This window comes from Phacochoerus africanus, chromosome 2, assembly GCF_016906955.1.
Source record: "Phacochoerus africanus isolate WHEZ1 chromosome 2, ROS_Pafr_v1, whole genome shotgun sequence".
In the NCBI taxonomy this organism is placed as follows: domain Eukaryota; kingdom Metazoa; phylum Chordata; class Mammalia; order Artiodactyla; family Suidae; genus Phacochoerus; species Phacochoerus africanus.
In genome coordinates this window covers 22230749-22252443 of record NC_062545.1, presented here as the reverse complement: position 1 = coordinate 22252443, position 21695 = coordinate 22230749, and the positions used below count along the sequence as shown (strand labels likewise).

The 21695-nt window shown below is 40.9% G+C and overlaps 1 protein-coding gene across 6 annotated transcripts in view; it reads right to left on the bottom strand.

The window, feature by feature from the left end:
* HIVEP2 (HIVEP zinc finger 2) overlaps positions 1-21695 on the bottom strand; it is a 196715-nt gene that overhangs the window by 147057 nt on the left and 27963 nt on the right. For 5 of the 6 annotated variants that reach the window (XM_047770061.1, XM_047770063.1, XM_047770060.1 and 2 more), the window contains one exon: positions 4799-4873. The exons of the other annotated variant lie outside the window; for it this stretch is intronic. The gene's annotated coding sequence lies outside the window, so the exon portion shown is untranslated. The remainder of the gene's footprint in view (positions 1-4798; positions 4874-21695) is intronic. 6 annotated transcript variants of the gene reach the window in all.

Here is a 21695-nt window from a genome sequence, read left to right as displayed (position 1 = left end):
AAAAATGACTTTGCCTTCTCCTTCACAAAAGCCACAAATAAAACAGAACAAAACAATGAGTTTTTCAAGGAAAAATTTCCTCCATGTATAGTCTCTGTGCATCGACTCAGTAACACAGCTCCCTAGCCGCCCCTCTTTCTGCCCCAAAAAACAGAGCTGGGAGCACTCCGGTGGCTCCAGGATCCTGCTGAATCAGTGATCACCATTCCTCTACATCATCCATCTTTCCCTCTCTGATGACTCTTATCTTGGCAGCACACATAAAGAGGTCCACATCTGTATAAAAAGCTTTCTGGGTCCCACCTCCGTCTGTCTATCAGCTCATGCCTATGCACAGCCAAGCTTTTGGAAAGAGTGGTCAAGATTAGGAGGGCAAAAATATGACTATATTGTTCTCCTGTTTGATTCCAATGCTAGAATAGTTCTTGGTAGGCCCCTAATAAATAATTCTCATTGTTTAGTACTGATGCTTCAAAAAGGCAGAAAGCCCAATAGAAAAGTGAACAAAATACTGCAATGGGCACTTTATAAACAACAGCATAAAATATCCAAAAACATATGACAAGGGGTTCAACGCCATTAACCATCAGAGAACTAAAATTAATACTACAAGTCTATACCACTACATAACAACCAGAATGGTCAAAATGAGAATGATAAAAATATCACAGCAAGGTAGGGGCAATGAGGACCCTCATGCACAGCTGAAAGGCGTACCAACTGGCACATGCATTTTGAAAAAGTGTGTGGCTGTTAAGTACTAACACTAAATATATACAAGTGCCAAGATCTACCAATTCCATCCCTGGGTATACACTCAATAAGCATGTAAAACTATTCACAGAAGCATTATGTGTAATAGGCTGAAAACAAAACCCAAATTCACCAATGGCTGAATGAATAAACTGCAGTAAATTCATACAATAAGATCCTACACAGCAATGAGACTGAATGATTCTTAGATGCAAAACCATGAATCAATGTTGCTAACATACTGGTAAGTGAAAGAAGCCAGAAACAGCAGAAAACACAGTGTACGATTTCATACATATAAGGTACAAAAATTGGCAAAATCTAACTGATTAGAAGTCAGCAGTTACCCTTGTGGTTGAAAAAGAAACGAGAAATGCTCTTAGAATGCTAATAATGTCCAGATTTTTTATCTGCTTTTTAGTTCATGAAAATTCATCAAACAGTATATTTCTTTTTATGAATACCTGTTATATCACACAGTTTTAAAAACCTGGACACAGTGATTGGTCCCCAATTCTTTCTTTCTTCAAAACACTCTTGATTTCCTTCTCTGTGTCACCCTCATAGAAGCTAAGATCCTTGAGGCCAGAGACTAATAATCATTTTCCGCCTTGGCTTCCTTAGTTCTTGCACAGAACTTGGCACACCAGCTCTCAACAAGTGATTTTGGATGAATGAACGGACATGCTGCCTCAGCCCCATGGGTAAACTCAGTTCTTTTATATGCTCTTGACTCCGAAGTCCGCATTTTCAGCCTCTCTCCTGGGCTGCAGCTTTCAGGACGGCCTGCAGAGCATGGCAGTGGTCATGATCTGCCCTTTATTTGAGAACTGGCTTTGAGTCAGGAGCTTTACATAATTATCTTTTGCCCCTCACCAACTGACTTCAAGTTGGTAACAACTACCCCCCAGTTCACAGACCAGGGAAACTAAGGATCCCAGAGGTTATGTGACTTACCTAAAATGACGCAGGTGATCAATCGTAGAAGTAAAATTGAAACTCAGGTTCTTTCTGTTCCCCAAGCCAGTGATCCTTCCATAGACCACACATGATCATAGACACAACAAATGTAAAACCTGGGTCACTGCTTTTCTCAAAGGCTCACCTTCCTGGGCAATGCCATCACCACTCACCCTGTGGTGCAACTAGAGTCCTGAGAACTGCCTTCTTCTTCCCTCATCCTTCACACTGACTTAAGTCACTAGGACTGTTTCTAAGCTTGAAAATCCACCCTAGGCTCACTGTTCTGAATATCCCAGCGTAAGCTCAGGTCACTCGTTTTTTCTTTTTGAAAATTCTTTTTGAAGATTACTGTTAAATGTCTGCAAACTATGCAGTATTTTGCTGTCTGCACTTTACTGCAAACTGTGTCTTCCAATTCAGACCTGGGTCCCTCTATTTCATGCTCATGATACTGCCTGACAGCTCTTGGTAAAATGCAAATGTGAACACGTCTCTCCTCCTTGCCCACAGGATAAGGCTCCAACATTCCAGAACGGCAAACCCTCCTTTACCTGGTCCCTGCCAAGCATTCCAGATCCTTCCCTGGTGATGTCCTTTCTCCTCTCCCTCCACCCTGAAATCCGGCCACACGAAGATTTCCTGCTTGGTTCTCTGTCTTTGGGGCTTTGCATGCCAAGGCTCTAGTTTCCTGGAATGTTCTCCTGTGTTTAACTTGCAAGATGCAGCTGAGGCATATACTCCTCTGTCAAGGCCTCCAACAGAGCTGAATGATTCCCTTTTATACCACAGCTAGGCTTTGTGTGTTTTCTCCTATATCCCATTTCATACTGTACTGCAATATTTTGCTGTCTGCACTCTACTTCCAGAATGTTACCTTCTCAGGGATAGACAAATGCCTGTTCTTTTCTGCATCTCAGGCCACCACACAAAAGTAAGGCAAAAATAGCCGAATAGTTTCATAATTAACATATGAAACTGATGGTATGTGGGTATATGTCAGCTCAATCACAGATCATTTACTTTTAAGAATAAAACCAAGGAGTTCCCTGGTGGCTCCGTGGATTAAGGATCTAGTATTGTCACTGCTGTGGCCCAGATTCCATCCCTGGCACTGAAACTTCCACATGCCATGGTCATGGCCAGAAAAAAAGGAGTAAAGCCAAAAAGATTGTCCCAAGCAGAAACAACAGGGGAAACAGATCCTTTTTTGTGTGAAGAAAGGATAAGTGTGGCCCAAAGTTTAAGCTGAAAAGATTGAGCTGCTGTGTCCTGGGGCATATAAGATCCTCTGGCCTCTCATCAATAATTTCCTCCTACCACCCCTCAGGCCAGCCATGATGCAGGGCAGGGATTATGCCCAGGAGTAAAAGGAAAAACATAAAGATCTGTATTGAAGGGGATATTTCGTGGATTCCAAATCTCTGAACCTATAATGCAGAGAGCCATCCAAATTCTATCTCAAAAGTTACATGGTACAAAAAGGGCCTAAGACTTAGTGATTATTCTCAGAGCTAACCAAGACAGAGGAGAACATTTGATTTATTCCATGGATCAACTACTCTGAAGCACACCAGGTTGTTCTATCATTTCTGAAATGCAGGACAAGAAATGGACCTGTGATAGAGTCAGGCTGGGAAGTTACCACTTCAAGTGAAGAAGCTCAGCAGAGGATTGGGGGGATTGAAGAAGATGAGCATGGTTGTGAGGTGCAAGAGAGAGAAGGGACTTGAAGCTTCATGGTTGAGACAGAGGCCAAGTCATTGTGGGCAGGGATTCTTAATTCACCAATCACGCCACGCCACCCCCAGGCCCTTAGGTGGACACCAGATGACAGCCAGAAAGCTGGCCTCCCCACAAAGGAGGAAGCTAGTTACAGCTTTCAGGGAGAAACCCTCTCCACCCCACCCCCACGCGCACCTCCCCACTCCATGAAGATTGCAGTTCAAAGGCTCTCCCTGGAAAAAAGAAGACGGAAAGAAGCAGCCAAATACCCCTGGAGACCCACAGAAAAGCAACACCTCTGTTGATATTCCAAAAAAGAGAAAGGGGGAGGAGCCTTGAACTGGAGGAGTCTTAAACCAGCATTGTTTAATTGCCTTTTCTTGCTTCCTCTCCAAAGAGAGGAGGGAGGTGGGTGACGGCAGCCTGATCACGTAAAAGACCAGAGGGCAGCCGACATGAACTTCTATCTGGCCTCCATACACAAAGGCCGTATTATAACACACACATAAAAATATGTGGGCAAGACTCAGAAGGCTGGTGCCTGATCACACCCCTCCCCCAGCCCCAAACTCACTCCCAACCCCATGCTTTGAATGCATTTGTGTACACACACCCTCTGACAGGACACGTTTGTCATGTTGCCATGGAGCTGACATCTCTGTAGTTTCGATGGAGGGATCACCCTGCTTTTCCACCTCCAAAGGCAGAGGTACGAATCACACATTAACTCCAGCAGTCTTCCAGATTTTTTGTGGCTTGTCTCCTCCATGTTCACATGAACCCTTCGTTGTTTTTTTTTTTTTTTTTAACTTATTCTCTGTAAGGCTGACACAGTGGAAGCTGCAGGCACACTGATTCCTGTTTCTGTAATATCAGTATGCAGGGCACATGTGCGATCTGGGAGCTTCCTTGCCCCGGGTCCCTCCCTTCTAACAGAGTTTATGACCTTATTGCATCTTAGGGCAGGTGATAAGAAATGCAAAATAGAAATCAATCCACAGTTAGTAAATATTCTGTGAAACACATAAAACATCTTGTAACCAGTAGCTGTTTTCTCTTATTTATATGCCGATGGGCACTTCTCAATAGGTCTCCACAATCAAAATCCTGTCTATAATACCTGGGCAAATACAGATACACTTCAGCAAGTTCCCCTTGGGGTTCACTGCAAAACTCAGCTATTATCTTATTATTTAAAAGTCAAATAAAAGAATCTAAAGAAGGACCACAACGTGATTTGCGAATGTAACCTCAATATTTACACCACCCCCTCCTTTCTTGCATCTTACAAGAAAGGGTTGATTTGACTTCTACAAAATTAAGTGCAAAGGTATTCAAGAAAGTCATTTTGATTTCCTACCTGGAGATCTGCTTTCGGTCCTAGTCACACATTCTCACAATCTTGAGTCTCAATTTCTCAGGTAAGTTTGCCAATCTGCTGACAAGAAGTTTCATATTATGACTTCTCCCACAGCGCATAAATTAAGACTTGACTATGACAATGACCTTACACGCTAACCAGAGCAGCAGAACTGAAGTTATTGGTTTGGAGAAAGAACATAAACCTGTGGAGGTGGGAGGGGCCCAAAAGGTGGGCGATGCCAGATAGCTGAGCCAAATAAAATGTAAAAAGTTTAAAATTAGCTTATGAGCTGCAAAATAAAGAGTGGTTGGCACTGGGTGATAACCCAAAGGATACACTAAGTATGTAAACAGTGAATTATTGATTATTTGAATAACTCATGTAGATACTCCTCCCTCCAAGGGGTAAAGCTTAATTGTTCTCCCTTAAGTGTGGGCTGACTGCCAAAGAATAGACTATGGAAAGAGAAAAGCCGCAACTTGACAGCGGAAAATCCAGCAGATGCGATCTTAACCAAGCGATCAAGGTTAACGTCACCAAGGATCAGTTATGCCAACAGGACACACTGAGAATAGACTGCACCTTCTGTGGTCTTCTTCCACAAAACCCGTAACTCCAGTCTACATGACTCCTGGCCCACACTCTTCAAAAACACTCATCCCTTGTGAAGGAAGTGGAGTACGTCATGGAACACGATGTTATGTTATTTTATAAGGTCTTACATCTTATGTTCGATTATATTACGTATTTTAAAAGTGAGTCACCAATTAATACCGAACGAACTTTTCAGGAAAACCAGACAATTCTTTAAACATTAACCATGCACTCAAACAGACCAGCCTTTTTAGGTAGCAATTTTGTTTAAATGGTAATTTTTCTTTATCTTTAACTTTAGTGCTTCCGTAACACATCAGAATGACATCTCCAACTGCTGTAGACTTCAGGGTTTTTTTTCCTACCAGGAATAGTATGTATATTTTCACTATGAGTAGCAACAATGTGCCTGTTATTGGTGATCCTGGCAGTTATTTAAATAGGCTGACTTTCCATAGATTTCAATGGCACAACAGCACCGACGGTTCAGTGTTAGCCAATTGCAGGACCTGGTGACCCCCCTAGCAAAATGCCCCATGCTGCTTGTGGATAGGCATTCCCCAGCCTCTTGGCTGCATGACAGCAGCCACAACAGCCCACAAGGCGGGTGAAGGGCCGATGAATAAAATGATAAATATTTGTGATGAAACAGGATGTTGTGGGGGGGGGGAGTAGGGATGGAATAGTTCAAGTACTGAACTATTGAAGCTACTTTGAAACTTTAACAGTATTCCCTTGTTGTAAAAATGGAGCAGTACACAGATATTTTCTCCAGTGTTTCCCCCTTTATTGTAAATAATTTACAGAATTACTACTGTACAACACAACATCACCCAGGCATAAGATGTAACTCTAGGCTATTGAACCATAAGCACTGTACTCCCAACATGGGCTGTGATCACCCACTGAAGACAATTCAAACCTTGATGTGAAAATATAACTTTTTTCAGGCCAGAAAACCCTTTCAAGAGATCTGTCCTTGCTGTTGATTGAATATATAATTTAAACAATTATTTACTAAGTTAAGTCTATGACACTTAGTAAAAGAATAATAATAATTTACAGGCTCAGGAGCATTCCTATCAAGAATAAACACAAGAAGTTCTGAAATAAAGCAAAGTACTTCATTTATGTAGAGTATCAAGACTCAAAGATTTCACTTATATGCAGTCGCAACACCCAGTGCAAAAGATTAAGTGATTCCTGTTTATTCATATACTGATTCTGATACCTAATATACCTCTTAATTGATATCAAGAGAACAAAACAGAAGGTGAAACTGCCACTGTGGTGGTACTCTTTGGGAATCTTTCTTTTTTTAATTTTTTATTAAAGTATAGTTGATTTACAATGTTCCTTCCATTTCCGATGTACAATAAAGTGACCCCGCCACCCATACACACCCATCCTTCCCAACACACACACCACGGGAACCACTTTTAAGAAAGTGTTGTCACCAGCAATGCCTTCTCGCCACCCACAATATTCCTCTCTCTCATCTATTTCACCCCTCTCTTGTGTTCTTGCTGATTATTCCACCCAAACAGAGTCAAAAACAGCTAAACCTAAAGTATATCTCGGACAATTTGCTACTCTAGAGCAACCTCTGAGGCTTCCTTTCACGGAGAGTGTCCGAACACTGATGGGTCATTTTGTTATATTATAAGGGGAGAGAATGGCAGCCAGGTGTTGGGGGATGAGGGCAGAGGAAGGAACGGAGCAAGATGTACAAGCTGAGTCAAGACTAAATATAAACATAGGAGCTTATATGGATACAAAACGTGAGCTTCTAGCAGTTATTAGACTTACACCATCTCAATTCACCCTGGCTGGATTTCAACTAGTCTATTCTACAAGCACTTCCACATGAAGAAGTAGGAAATGATACAGATGAGTCTAAGACACATGGCCTACTTTTGTTTCTCCTCTATTATACTAATCATCCCTAAATATGATTTATCAATCCCTTTTATGCCAGAGAGCCCTTTTGATTCCTCTTAAAAGCCATCTCATGGAAAACTCAGTAATTAATGTTTGGAAGCAATACTAGAGTCAGAAGGTCACAGTGTCACATATACTTTCCTTCAATACATTAGGTATGTTTCTATACATCCTGCTGTTCAGCATGAGCAACAGGACAGCAAACTTGAAACGACAAAAATGAAACGTACAGAAAATACAGTAGGTGCAAGATCAGAGATGAATGTTATATTTCATCCCAAACACTATCAGCACTGATAAATTTCCCTTAGTGTACTCAGGTCTAAACAGTAACTTGCTAAGGATATTAGTTCCTGTCTCCTTTCTGAATGAAAATAAGGCAACTCAATGAAACTGATTGCCCTTTCTCACCCCCCAAAGAAAAAGAAAATCCCAGGAGTTCCCATCATGGCGCAGTGGTTAACGAATCCGATTAGGAAGCATGAGGTTGCGGGTTCGATCCCTGGCCTTGTTCAGTGGGTTAAGGATCCGGCGTTGCCATGAGCTGTGGTGTAGCTCGCAGATGCAGCTCAGATCCTGAGTGGCTGAGGCTGTGGTGTAGGCTGGCGGCTACAGCATCGATTCCACCCCTAGCCTGGGAACCTCCATGTGCCGCTGGAGCAGCCCTAGAAAAGGCAAAAAGACAAAAAAAAAGAAAAGAAAAGAAAAGAAAATCCCACATACAAGCACATCTCTACCAAGGCTGAAGATATTACAAATATAAAACTGAACTTATAACATTCTGTGAGAATAGTTTGTAATCCATCCATTCTCATCTGTCAATCCTAACTTGCCTCAAACTTCATTCTTAGCCTTTCCAATTGCATGGGCTCAATTTCACGTCCCACACTATTATGTATCAGCTAAGTAAGCATGCACAAACTGTGGTTTTCATACTTACTAACCTGGGATAAGAGCAGGCTGATGTGTCATAAGCACATTTCTGGTATGACTCTCTGTGATTTATTAAAACCAGCTTACTGTTGTGGTGATTTTGTTTGCCCTTTTATTGTATAATATCTTTGATATGATGTTTTATCTTCTAAAATTACTTAAAGGAAACAACTTTTCACTAGCTTTTTAAATTCTTTCTTCCTCCTTGTTTGAAATACTGGAAGATATACTGAACTCCTATCTCTAAATCAGTTGAGAAATATACTGCTCAACTACTAATAAAATAAATACTTATCAGGTAACTAAGGTTTTTTAAATGATGATAGGATCACTTAAACTAATAAAAAGAAAATGCTGAAATGCTTTATAAATTCCAAAAGTATATCCCAGTTACATAATAGAATCTGAGATGCAGGAGAAAAACCAACAACATGGCACCATTCAGATAATCAATAAGAGGGAGATAAAGTGATTTTTACAAAAGGCCAATGATTTGAAGCCATATTTCAGAAATTATATTTTCATTTTAAAATTAAGACCCTTAATTATGCTTAAAAACATGAGGCACTTAAAATGCTTAGAAATACATGGAAAATTTGATTTCTAAATACACATTTTTTAAAGTATTTTATAAATATAAGAAAATTTTTTATTAAACCTGAAGTTAAATACATTTCTTAACTTACCAGCCAGCTTTGCTGCATTCAAGTCTTTTTTTTTTTGTCTTTATTTTGTTGTTGTTGTTGTTGTAGTTGTTGTTGTTGTTGCTGTTGCTATTTCTTGGGCCGCTCCCGCGGCATATGGAGGTTCCCAGGCTAGGGGTCTAATCGGAGCTGTAGCCACCGGCCTACGCCAAAGCCACAGCAACGCGGGATCCGAGCCGCGTCTGCAACCTACACCACAGCTCACGGCAACGCCAGATCGTTAACCCACTGAGCAAGGGCAGGGACCGAACCCGCAACCTCATGGTTCCTAGTCGGATTCGTTAACCACTGCGCCACGACGGGAACTCCGCATTCAAGTCTTAAATGTAATTTTCATCTACATTCTAAAATCTCCATCTGTAAGTCTACATTTATCTGTAGATATAACAAATATTACTTGTTAGATCCTCTAAATATTAAAAATAGAAGCTGAAAATTCCCCTCTAGCTCGATCATTCCATGATTCTAGAATATCTAAGTCTATGAAAATCCAACACACTTGATGGTTGATGGAGAAGCAACATGGACAATGATAATCAAAGAACCTCACTACCTTTAGGACCATAACTTTAAAATAGCTTTGAAAGCATTCATTAAAAACTAATCAGAAATAGGAATGGCTCAGTGAGTTGAGTATTTGGTGTTGTCACTGCAATGGCTCCGGTCACTGCTGTGGCACGGGTTCAATCCCTAGCCTAAAGAACTTTTCATGTGGCAAAAAAAAAAAAAAAAAAAAAAGCCCTAATAAGAAATAGATAAACTAGATAAAACTAAGCAAAACAAAATAAAATCACATTGAGAAATGTTAGAACCAAGTATAAGTAACAGGAATTAATATTTATATAAAGAGCTCACAGAAATTTATTTTTTTTAAATAAGTAGGAAATAAATTAGAAAAGATGACAGGCCAATTCAGAAGAAGAAATATAATTAATAAAGAAACCTCACTAATAAAGAAATGCAAACCAAAAGTGACAATTCAGGGAAGACTTTTACCTCGGCACAGCTATAATAAAAATGGAAAGTGACCTGAAAATAGAGACCATGTATAATAAAAATATTCAAACCCTTTGACACACATTCCCACAGGAGAAAAACTGAATAATCAGAAATAAGGGAATTTTAAGAATACTGTGACCATTAAAATAAATCACAATTACAGGGCCATTTAAAATTAGAGTATAGAAATTAGCAAAATGCAAAATGTTTATAAAAATATGATTTTGAAAAGAAGGGCCATATCCTTAATGTGATTATAACTACTTCAAATGTGTGAGTTTGAGCAAAGATTAGAAGCACACACAAAAAATTAAAAATCAGGTCAATAGATTATAAAAGATGATGGGATAGTTGTGTCTTTTACTCACGTGTGTTAGAATAGTGCATGTGGGATAAAATGAAAACTTGGCAAGAATAAATGAATGAATGCAGTAATCTAATGAGTTCCAAAATAAAATCTCCCAAATGCATCAACCAGTACCTACCCTGAGTCAACAATTATTCCCCAGGCAAGTTCACCAACGGCCGGATCTGTAAACCCAAAGCAAGGCTCCAATTTTACACAAAACGAGACCGTGAAGGATCCACAGCCTATCCATGTCCCCTGAGCCATTAATCCACACCCAAGTCTTTAGAACACTGACTATCACGTTTGTGATGTCAGGGACAGTGCATCGTTATCCCTTTAACTGTATCACATCCATTATTTCTACGGGAGTTCATGACACGCTACCAAAATCACGTTGTTTGAATACAGGCAGTTCTCAACTTACAAACACCTGACTGAGGAATACCAAAAATAAAACCAGCTGCTGCTGTCCCCGGGTTGTCGCCTTCTAACACTACCAGAGGTCTGGCCGATACTCCCAGAGAGACTCAGCTGTTGTGAAGGAAAGAAAAAAAAAAAAAGTCTTAAACTTCTTAGAGAACTGGAAGGGAGGAAGGGTCGAAAGAATGAAAGCAGGACCAGGCAGCGAAACCACACAAAGCCAGGGCTTACCCTTGATGGCACTCAGTAAAAAACATCTAATGAATGAATGAATGGATATCCATGTTCACTCCTGTAGCTGGAGTCTGATGACCCTGCCCCTTATCCTATTACCAAGAGCCTGATAACAGGCCTCCTTCCTGGGCTCCTGATTCATGGAGCTGGAGCTAAAAGGGAATCAAAACCCAGAAACAAACAGCTGCGATCAACAGGCTGCCCACTAAGGAAGTTCAGAGGACAGAGTCCAAGCCCACGTGCAACCCAGAGAGCTCTGCTTCCAAAAGCACAGGCACAGAATACGTGATACACAGAGACAAGATGAGACATAAATGGCAAAAGAAAGACAGAAGTTGAAAGACTAGCAAAGCTTATTAATACAGACACCTTTGAATGAGAGATCAAAGAAATGTTAACTCTTAGTGTGCTACAGAAGAAGTAAAGATGGTGTCAAGGTGAGGGTTGGGGGCTAATCTTGTGACCTCTCAGAGCACCAGTTTAATGTATTACTTGAGATGACCTCAAAGAAGCAGAACCACTTTATAAACAGCTGATGTCTAGTAACCTCTCAATCCATGGCACCCTATAATACATATTCCTCTTTTGAAATTTTGAGCCATTCCACGGCTCAAAAGTCTTCCTCAGCTCCTCTTAACCAAGTGAATAGAAGAGTCAGAGAACCTCAGAATTTGAGAAAGTTTTAAGGCCTTTAACTCACAGTGAAAGGGTGAAACAACTTGACTTGTTCATTCAAGATCCATCACGACATGGTCCAAGCTATTCTCCTTGTGATCCTGATTCTGTCCTGGTGCATTTCTTGCCTCCTGGCTTTCATTCATGGCCACCAGGCTGAACGACTACAGGTGCCAGCACCATATATCATAATCTATGTGAATGGTGCCTTCAAAAGCTTGGTCATATTCGGCTCTTAGCAGCCATGTGGGGTGCTCCTACTTTCACCCATAACATTCTCTCCACCTGGAATGCCATCACCCAGTCCCATCTCTGCCTCTAAACATGCTAACCATTCTTCAAGGCCCGTGTCTTCCATAAAACCTTTCCTAGTTCCCACAATGGTTTGTAATCTTTTACTTTAAACTTTCATTTCATTTGGTTTATGCCTCTTTCATGCATATTCTGCCTTCTAGTACAGGGAGTTAGTTATGCATGTTTTACAACCAATGCTAGATTGTATGTTTTCTCCCTGAAAATGTAAATAGCATAGGAGTCACCTTTCGGTCTACATAGTTCCAAGACCACTGCCCAAATCAGAACAGGTACTTAAACTATAGGGTGGGACTTTTGGTTGGGATGGAAATAGATGATTCAGGAACTAGAAAAGTTAGGGCGAGTTTAGTTTAGACTGCAAAGGAATATAGCAATGGGAAACATAGGACTATAGGACTAAATTTTGATAACCTGATGCCCTCAAGCTCACTAGGCTGGAAGGAGCACTAAGTGGCAGGATGCCACTGTCAAGACTAATTTGGTCTAGGACCAAACACACACTTATGGAAAAAAAGAACTTCCTCTTTCCCTCTTCCTTCCTCCAGTAAGACACAACCTTCTGAGAAAATAAATTCTATACAACCAATTAAGAACAGTCTTGAAACAAAAAATACCACGCATGATTTAACCTGTCTTACACAATATCAAAAAATAACTTTCCTTTTTAAGTTAACAAAAACCTACTAAAGAGCAAGTTTAAAGAACACACATGTGAAACACCTGGAGAACAGGTATACCATTTCAGAGGGACTGAAATATGGTTTTCTCTACTATATGGAGCCCATGTTTCTGCCCAGCACATAATATGTATTTTCTTAATTAGAATGCAAGCTAAAATATCTATTTTAATAGGTGTATCGTGTTCCAAGGAAATCATTATGATATATTGAAGGATGATTAATCATATAAAATATGATTCAGCATTAGCTATGTAGAAAGAGACACCTTCTAATCAGTATAGACAAATTTCTATACAGAAAATATCTGAATATTTTGGAAGACTTTAAAATATCCTGTGTTCATGTACCAATGTATAGTGTACACTGCTTGACAATTTAAAATATTTTGGTATATATCTACACATATGAGCATTTATAATCTGAAGAACAAATTCCAGTCATTTTAAGACAATTTAAACACGAACAGGGCAAAGCAAAGGCAACCATATTAAAGAGTACAGACCTGGAGAACTAATTACATACAGAGTGTGTAGAAAAAGTGTTCACACACCAAAAATTTTTGAGATTTTTTTAATATATACCTTATTATATTAAAGGTACACATTAAAGGTTAAGAGGACTTGGCTCTCATTCAGAAAATTTCCAGGGTCATTATCATCAACATAGATTACCTAGCATACCTGTTTATTTATTTATAATACTAGAGTCATTATCGTGAGCATAGATTACCATAGCAAAGCTGTCTCTTTATTTATTTATAACCATATACACTCATGGACCCCCACCCCCTGCCACCATAAGACAAGGAGTACATTAAGCCCTGAAAATATGCAGGACCAGATGGGACAAGCGTGGTCTCAGCCCTGGCAGAACAGATTCTAAGAAAAAAGATCAACAAATAGTTACTGTAAACTGGGGTAACTCAGCCATGCCTTCTTAAGCTCCTGGGATGCATGCATTCGCTCACTCCTTCACTCTTCAGCTTCCTCACTGGCCTACATTTCGTTTGCCTTTTTAAGATCTTATGTCTGATTGCTATAGTTTGTCTATTTCCTTCTTCACTTTCAGGCTGTCAGCTATCACTTTTGCAATCAATGTGCCATCCTTTACCAGAGACACTCTTCTCTTTCCATCTAATGCACAGCACCTAATCACCCCTAAAAGACTGGATCATTGAGCCAGTAAAAGCTGAGACTAAAATAAGGCCAAACGAGAGCCAAGTGATGGCTTAATAAGTGTTTTATATTCTTGTGGTTTGATGAAATTATTGCTTTCTCTCTGATGTGATATTTCTACTATCTCACTGACCGAGGCATACATTTGAGAAGACAGTTTAAACAAATGTTCTACCCACAAAATTTCCCACCTCTTCTCCCATCCTCTTCTAAAAAAAGTACAAAAACATAAAAATGCCATGCTTCTGCTTAAAAGAAATATCCCTGCTGTCAGAAAAGATTTCTTTAGGCAGAGTACTTAGAAATGGTATCACAATATGTAGACTATGCTTCCCAAAGGGTAGTCCTCAAATCACCTGCAGCAGAATTACCTGATTTTCTTCTTAAAATACAAGTTTCCTGTGCCCTTACTCAAACCTAGTGAATCATATTTATAGAGCCGAAGAACTTGAACTTTTTTTTAAGCACCTCAGGAGCCTGTTGAACACCATCATGCTTGAAACCGCTGATCTAAATAAGCAAAGAGTGCTTACTGAAGACGCCAGGCTGAGCTCTAAAGACCCAAGTTCCTATTTCACTATCAGTCTGTAACTTCTACTGAGTGCCACCCTCTACAAAACACTGGATAAAATTAAGTTTAAAAAGTTTAAAAAAGAAAGTTTAAAGGCTGCCGCTGCCTAGGAAGCTTCCATTCTAACCAGGAAGAAAACAGAGACAAATGAAAAAAGTCTTTAAAATAGACACAGAAGGAGCTCCCTGTTGGCTCAGCAGGTTAGGGATCCAGCACTGTCATTGCAGCAGCTTGGGTTGCTACTGCAGCACAGGTTCGATCCCTGGCCTGGGAACCTCCACATGCCGCAGGCGTCACCAAAAATTTAAACAAATAAAATAAAAACATAAAACAGACTCACAAGACCCTCAGGGGGAGCATACGGGTGCCTGCAGCAGTCTCATGTATGGCGGGCGCACAAACACCAAGAGGAGCCAAATCCAGGACTGAGCAGATCATCATTGGAACTCATAAACGACAATTTCCAAGACATGTTTCGGGCAGAAATAAAAAGGGGAGATTTTCAAACGTGAGCCTCTGAAGAGGTGTGGAGGTTATCAGAGGGCATTTAAGATCAAGAAGAAAATATGTATCATCATATCCTCTTGTTACCACAGAGAGAAAGAGAAATGCCCGGATGCAGGATTATTAAAGCATTCGAATACTGGTTTGCAGTAACCTTGAAAATGAGCTTTTACAAATATATGTTATTTTTGAGACAGAGAAAGAGAAAGTACTGATTTGCTCAGTTTATAGATGAGGAAACTAAGAATCATCTGAGGTCCTTTCTAGATCTGGTCCTTTCCTTCCATCAGGGATTCTCTGCCCAGCCCAACACTGCCTCAAATAGAAGGATCATTAATTCTTCGCCAGTCCTTCAAACCAGCAAATTAGTCAAAAACATTATACTTCTCCCTCCCTGCGTGTTCTGTGCGTGTGCAGGTACAGACATGAGCCTACATGTATGCACAAGAGTATGTGTGACTAATTTAACTAAACCGCTTATTACTTCTTCATAAAGAGTCATGGTATTTTAGTATTCTCACAGATGCTCCAACAGCACTAGCATTCATGGCAAATTATGCTGGGAAATAATTGCAGTCTCTTTGATTTGTGATCAAAACGTGCCCCGCCATCACTACACTGGGTGAGTGATACACATCTCTCCTCTGGCTATTCTGTCCAATACAATGACCACAGGTGCCTGTTTAAATTTAATTTAAAATTAGCATGAAATAAAATTAAAAACTGAGTCCCTCGGGTGCGCCAGCCACACCTCGAGTGCTCCAAAGCCCCATGTGGTTAGTGGCTCTCCTCTGGCCAGTGCAGATCCAGGGCCTTCCCACCACTACAGAGTTCAGCTGGGCCCCATTTTCCAGAGCACTTCTTCTGAAAATATACCTACAGATCCCATACAAACAACAATTGTCTCTCACATTTAGTTCTAAACATATGCCAACCACAGTGATCAAACTTGGGTCCTTTCCACTAAGGCTGTCCAGGTCACAGTTTCTTCCTCAGAAACCCACTAACCCCTTGGGCTCATCATACTTCTTTTTTCGCGGTTGTTTTCATCCTGGCTTGATAATTATGTGCAGATCATCTTCCCTACAGCGGGCTCCTCCAGACCAGTGGGGTCACAGTCATTTGAACACCCTCTCACAACCCAACTCAGTGAGAGTTCCGTAAATACAGGGATATTCTTAGTTAAAAGATGACTAGGTAGAACATGTTACTAATGGGAACATCCAGAGAATTAAAACATAGGTATGAAAGGAAGAAAGAAATAAGAATCTAAAGCACGATTCAGGTTTGTAACCATTGTGAAGAGGTAACAGCTTAGACCAAAATATTGCTTGGGCTGCACATTCAGAAGAAGAAAAATCAAATTCTTGCAGGAATTCTTGTAGGTCTGAAAATGAACTAAGCTGATATAAATCAGAAGAGCGCTGATCTGCCACCTACCCTATGACACTGTCATCAGCCACCATACGGAGACAGGCCCCAACCACTGTGCTTTTCCAAAATAGTTTGCATCAGTTTGATTCTTATTTATGCAATTACAATAGCCTCAAAAACTCAAGCTTTGGGATTCAAATGAAAAGCCCCTCTTTTACTCCGAGAACTTCTTCTGGATGACTGAAAAAAAAAAGGTGATTTTCCTTCATGTTATCATTTGGATAGTTTCAAATTATACAAAATATGAGTAATATCCAATATTTTGCTTTACTTATTAACTAAAGCCCGTACTTTATTCACATTTCCTTAGGGTTTATTGTGTGGTGTTGGTTGTTTTTTTTTTCGTTTTTTAAAGTTTTTTTGAAGTATAGTTGATTTACAAGGTTGTGGTAATTTCTGCTGTAGAACAACAAAGTGATTCAGTTACACATGTACACACATCTATTTTTTTTTTTTTTTTGCTTTTCAGGGCCGCACCCCTGGTATATAGAAGTTCCCAGGCTAGGGATCCATTCAGAGCTACAGCTGCCGGCCTACGGCCCCAGCCAGCGCAATGCCAGATTCAAGCCACAGCTCACGGCAACACCAGATCCTTAACCCATTGAGCAAGACCAGGGATCGAACCTACATCCTCATGGATCCTAGTTAGGTTCGTTAATCGCTGAGCCACGATGGGAACGCCACACATCCATTCTTTTTCAGATTCTTTTCCCATATAGATTATCATAGACTATTGGGTAGAGTTCCCTGTGCTGTACAGCAGGTCCCCATTGACCGTCCATTCCATATACCTCAGTGTGCACATGCCAATCCCAAAACCCCAGCCCATCCCTTCTCACACCTGTCCCCCCTTTGGTTACTGTAAGTTGGTTTTCAAAGTCTGTGTGAGTCTACTTTTAAAAAAACCTATTAGAGGGGGGAACACTCATGAATAAGGGCAACTGGATGTATCTATGAAGATGGAAAAAATTAAAAAGGAAAAGTTACCACACTTGTACTTCACTTCTCAGGGTTTGATTGAGCCAACTATAATGCAGTTTCCCCTTCTCTATTAAGCTGCTGGTCACTTTCCCACAAGCCGTGGAAGCTACAGATACCTACAGGGCCTCCTTAGACCAGGGGGAAGGTGACTTCACAGGAAACGAAACCAGGAAAAAGAGTGAGGGCATGAGTGATGACAGTCAGAAAGATGCCCGATAAGGGCGAGAGGGTGCTGAGGTGGCCTACAGAGGAAGCGAAACTTCAAACACACGTAAAAGCTTCATTTTCCACAAGAAAGTCACCCACTCTTGCCCCAACCTCACCTTCACCCCCGTCTCCTCTGCTCATCACTGTGGCCTTTCTCCATTGTTAACAAGTCAGACTGATAAAAAGCGGGCAATCAAAAGACCCACCCTGCAAAATGCTCCATTAGTCAAATCACCAGCAGCAAGAGGCACCCTCGCACACACCTTTCCTGGCACAACATCCAGGAATTATTATTAGTTACTAATAATACGTGCAATTATTATTAGTTACTACTCTTAAATTGATGACTCTGAAAATGGAGGCATCCATAGAGAAAATAATATAAATGTGCTCAGACTTGGGTCCTAAAACATTACCAGCTCTCGGTATAGGAACAAAGGCACTGGGGAGGGGCTGGTGACAAAGTACAGGTGATGGAGCCTGACGGCTGAGCGCCCTGCGTGAGGATCAGGGCTTTACCGCACATCTGTATAACCCCGGACAAGCTATCTACCTTCTTGGCGCCTCCATTTCCTCATCTGTCAACAAACTACAGTCACCACACACCATCAAACTTAAGTTGCCCACCAATTCTAAGACACAGGCATTTTTTCACATTTCAATTTTTTTGTTGTTTCTGTTGTTTTGCCTTTTCTTGGGCCGCTCCCGCAGCATATGGAGGTTCCCAGGCTAGGGGTTGAATAGGAGCTGTAGCCACCGGCCTACGCCAGAGCCACAGCAACGCGGGATCCCGAGCCGCATCTGCAGCCTACACCACAGCTCACGGCAACGCCGGATCGTTAACCCACTGAACAAGGCCAGGGATCGAACCCGCAACCTCATGGTTCCTAGTCGGATTCGTTAACCACTGCGCTATGACCGAAACTCCCCTAATTTTTTTTTTTTTTTACATTCCAACATTTTTGAAACCAGGCTGTGTCTTCCTCTCATCACGAGCATCTTTCAGTTAATTGGAGGCTTTATTGTTCTTTCTTAGAAGTACATCACGTGCTATCTCACAACTGACGGCACTTTAACATTTATGAAATATTGGACAATATTCTTCTTGGGGTCTGGGTAAAGATTAAATTTGTTCATGGAGTTTGAGTATCTAGAATATTTGCTTGGCCCTAAGACGTGCAATTATTATTAGTTACTATTCTTAAATTGATGACTCTGAAAATGGAGGCATCCATAGAGAAAATAATATAAAATCCTTCCTTTTTTCTATGTCCACCCTCACATCCATCTCAGCTACTGTACACACCTTTTTGGGACCACATTGGACAGAATAATATAACCTGTATTAAGATATTACGAAAGGATGGGAACTGGGTCTTGACTGTCCCCGCCTCCCTTATAAGGTCTTACAAGGAGGCAATCTGCATGTATTTGAATTGTGTCCCCCTAAAAGATATTGAAGTGTGAACCCCGGTACCTCAGAATGGAACCTGATTTGGAAATAGAGTTGTTGCAGATATAATTAAGATGAGATAAAACTGGAGTTCCCATTGTGGCTCAGCAGTAATGAACCTGACTAGTATCCATGAGGATGCGGGTTCGATCCCTAGCCTCGCTCAGTAGGTTAAGGATCCAGCGCTGCCACGGTATAGGTCACAGACTTGGCTCAGATCTGGTATTGCTGTTGTCACGGCTGTGGTGTAGGCCAGCAGCTGCAGCTCCAATTCAACTCCAGCCTGGGAACTTCCACATGCCTCAGGTGCAGCCCTAAAAAGAAAAAAGAAAAAAAAAAGAGGTGATATTGGAGTTGAGTGGGACCCTAACCCAGTTTGACCAGTGTTCTTACGAGGAGATGCCATGTGAAGACACAGAGAGAACACTTCGTGAAGACGGAAGCCAGTACTTAAGCAATGCATCCACAAATCAAGGGACCACAGGGATTGGAAGCCTTGACCAGAAGCCAGGAGAGAGGCAGGGGACAGATGCCTCAACACCCTTGAAAGGAATCCACACTGCAGACACTTTGCCTTCAGACTTCTAATATCCAGAACTGTGAGAAAATACATTTCTGCTATTTTCAGCCACTAGTTTGTGGTACTTTGTCTCAGCAGCCCTGGAAAACTAACATCCCTCCTCATGCAGAGGCGCTAACTCTGAAGTCTATTGTTGTCCTTCTTCCCTACCCAGTCCTTCCCTATCTTCTTGGTGGGCGCACTCCCTTGTTTCAGACCTTTAAAAGTCAGAGTTTCTCCAGCGTCAGCTCCAAGGCTTCTCCCACTAAATACCCTCCTGTACATCCACTCGTCCACTCCAATTCCATCACCATCTCTGTTCTGGTGGCTCCCAAATTTCTACCCCCAGTCTAGCCTCTGCTCTAGACCCACGTGTTCAACTGACTACTTGACATCTTTGCTTAGATGCTTCAAAGCTACTTTAAACTCCACAAATCCCAAAACTAGAGTCACCATTCCCTCAAACCAGGCTCCTCTCATGCCAATGAATGACAGCTCTGCCTATTCAGGTGTAAAGGCCACCCACAGCATTCGTTCTTGACAGTTTCCTCTCCTTCACCCTCCATATTCTATCCCCCACCAAATCCTATGTATTTGTCTCCACAGAAATTTCTCAAATCTCCCCACTGTTCCCCCATTCTCCACTTCCACCACTCCACTGTAGTGGATTAATCCAGTATAACAATCCACTCCCTAGATTACTGCCATACCTCCTGACTAGTTCTAGATTCACACTTGACACCCTCCAACTTGTTCTCCAGAAGAATGAGTAATATTCAGAAAGCAAATCTGACCCTTTCGTCTCTGTGCCTAAAACAGCTTCTAAGGCTTTCCACTGCATTCATTTTAAGATAGAGACTAAAATCCTAGGCCAGGACTCTGCATGGAATGGCCCTACCGCCTCTCCCAGCTTCACCTCGCTTGCCCCTGGTGCTCCAGCCACGGGTTGTTGGGAAACATGTCCCCACCCATCAGAGGGCCTGCGTGCAAGCTGCTCCCTCTATCTGCAGAGCCTACCAACTCCTTCACTTAGTGTCTCCTCATCAGTCACTATGGGCTGAATACACCCTTGATTTCCCAAAAAGATGAAGCTGCCCCATTCTCTTCTCTCCTGTCAGCTTACTCATCTCCACTGTAGCACTTAAGCATAATTTGTAATTATATACCTGTACAATTATTGAGTTAATGCAGATGAATGTCCCCCACAGAGGCATAAACCATGTTTTCTTATTCAAGCTGTATCTCCAGCTCTTAGAACAGTGTCTGGCACATAACAGACACTCAATAAACATTTGCCCCAAGTCCATGATTTTCTTTCCTGAGGAAAGGTTCATTTGTGCCATATATTAGATTGCAGATATGTGATATCATATGGTATTTGCCTTTCTCTTTCTGACTTACTTCACTCAGGATCAGAGTCTCTAGTTCCATCTATGTTGCTGCAAATGGCATTATTTTGTTCTTCTTTATGGCTGAGTAGTATTCCATTGTGTATATATTCCTAATCCAAGAATAGACTTGTGGTTGCCAAGGGGGAGGGAGAGGGAGTGGGATGGAGTGGGAGCATGGGATTAACAGATGCAGACTATTGCCTTTGGAATGGATTAGCAATGGGATCCTGCTGTGTAGCACTGAGAACTATGTCTGGTCACTTTTGATGGAACATGACAATATGTGAGAAAAAAGAATGTATACATGTATGTGTAACTGGGTCACCAGGCTGTACAGTAGAAAATTGATGGAACACTGTAAACCAGCTATAATGGAAAAAAATAGAAATCATTATATAAAAAAATAAATAAATAAACATCTGCTAAATAACTTAATGAACAGTAAGCCAACATGATATATGTGTTGAAAGCAGCTGCTGTGTTTTAATTATCTATCATATTGTAATGCCAATTCTTTCTTTATATACAATATTTTTTAAATTCCCCAAAGCTTCTACTCTAACATAGCAGATACAGAAAAATAATATGGGCAAGAATTTAGGTAAACTAGATTTTACACATATTTCTTGTAATATGGTATTAGTAATGCTTATGCTGCCATAAGCATTTATTATTTACTTAATTTATGCCAGTAAAAATTTCAAATCTAATACTTTTTTTTAGAGAAAAACAAATTTCTGGTCATTTTATTAGAAATTGTTGATAATTTTCTTTT